Below are 2,128 nucleotides of genomic sequence, written 5' to 3'. Positions count from 1 at the left end.
TTGCAAATATAATCTGTTATATTGTCTATAGAAATCAGCTGTTCATGGAAAATGAGATGTAGAAAGGAAAATTGAATGTGACTGAGATGTCTCTGACTCCATTTCACTGTTTCCTCTTCTATTTGGCTGATCACAGCCTATGTATGTGTTAGATGCTGGAGATGAATCAAAGAAAAGAATTAAACCTAGTTACAGATAAGGAGGTCACATCAGTCTTTTCAGGGAGAAATATTATATAAATATGATTTAAAGTAGTCTTAAAAGAGCTACAAAAATAAATAAGAAAGAACAATAGAAGCAAACTACGTTTGGTCTTTCTGAATAAAATCAGTAATAGCTTTTTCTAACTTTTCTCTTACGGAGATTAAATGTTTGCAATTTTTCAATTTATGACATGTTAAGTGCTAAATTGTAAAAGTCCTTACGAACAAGAGGAATATTTGACACTTCTTTCTGAGAAGAGTTTAGAAGTGGTTACAATACAAGCATATTTCAATTTCCAAGTTTCAAATACATTTTGTATTCTTGCAATAATTCCAAAGACCAATTACAGTATTCAACTTAGTAACAGTCCCATGTTCTGTGGTGCTGAAACATGAGACAGCAGTAAAAATGAATTTGATGTCAATATAAATATCCAACAAATCTGGGACACATAGCATTAAAGAAATAAGCTTATCAAATTCCACCCCACATAGCAGATGAAAGCTGAGCTCTGTGCAAATTTTAAAAACAGTCTAATAAACACAAAACACACTTGCTGACTGGGTCTATGTTTGTTGTCATAGTGGAGGAAGGGCCAGCAAAGTGACTAGCACATGTGTAGACCTCAAAGCTGTTTTGTGAGTGAATGGAGGGAGAGCGGGAGGGCTGACGGGGGTTCTGGGCAAAACTTTGTTGCATTTTTGTAAATGGCAGTGACTGTGATCATGTCACCCCAGCAGCCCACCTAGGACACCAGACAGACAGAGGTATACTGTCTACAAGGCAACTGGCCTCCCTGCTCATTCTTAATCTGCTCTATCCAATTCCTTGAGTTTAATGTAAACAGCTTAGTGCATACTTAACTTGAGGAATTATTAATAGTGATGGTCGAAGAATATTGAATACTTATTTGAAGCTGATAGCATCTCAGCAATTGTGCTATTGCTTTAGCACATTTTATCTTCCCTGAGAGCCTATGAGGTACTTACGCAACTTATTATGTGCCTTTACAGATAAAAACAAAAACTTGGGTTTCCAGGACATCTGCCTACTACCACACAACTCGGCCGATGGAGAACCCATGTCTCAGCTCAAGTGTGGGTCCCAGAGCCTGGATTGCTGCCTTAGCTCTCCAGGAACACAGTCCTCCCTGCACAGTCTACACTGTGGGTATTAACCACTCACTCTCTGTTTCATCTGGAAAACACAAATATGATTGAGACATTTATTTCAGTGTTCTGACTAGCAGAAATAATCCCCACTCAAAATAAAATAAGACCCTCTTTTCCTGTAAAATTTCAGTCTCAATAAAACAAAGTTATTGCCCAATAATATAAGAGCAATGTATATTCTTTTGCTCACAGATAATCGGAAATCAAAAGCTGATTTATTAGTAAGTTGCAGAAAACAAGTGATATATAAAAGTTTAAAAAATGCACATTTGTTTTTCTCCTTAAAAATAGATGATAGGAAAAAGATCAGGGAAATATGGTCAAGAATTAACAGAATGTGTCAGAAGCAGAACAGGTGAAAAACAATTGTTACCCTTTTGCTCCTGCGGTTCTGTCATCCTACCTGATTGAACTCAGCATCAGGTGATGTCACAATCCTCAACTAGATGAGCTGTTGGAGTGTGGCTGTTGTTAACTCTATAAAGAGAGAGAGTAGAGTGACATCATCTCTGGCTTTATTATGCCCATTAAAGGAGTGGATGAAAGTTTTCTGTTGATAAATCCCATATGGGACTTCAAAAAAGAGTGCTATTAAGACAGCTTAAAAAGCTAATAAAAATGTCTGTTGCACTTTTGTGGTTTTCTTCTCATGTCTTTTTTCTTATCTCCTTTTATTGTACACTAGAAATCTTAACCAATATTAGCAATAATCTCAAATCACACCTCACCAATAAAATCTTATCTATGAATTG

Source organism: Equus caballus, unplaced genomic scaffold, assembly GCF_041296265.1.
Source record: "Equus caballus isolate H_3958 breed thoroughbred unplaced genomic scaffold, TB-T2T haplotype2-0000437, whole genome shotgun sequence".
In the NCBI taxonomy this organism is placed as follows: domain Eukaryota; kingdom Metazoa; phylum Chordata; class Mammalia; order Perissodactyla; family Equidae; genus Equus; species Equus caballus.
Note: the sequence above shows the minus strand (reverse complement) of the source record.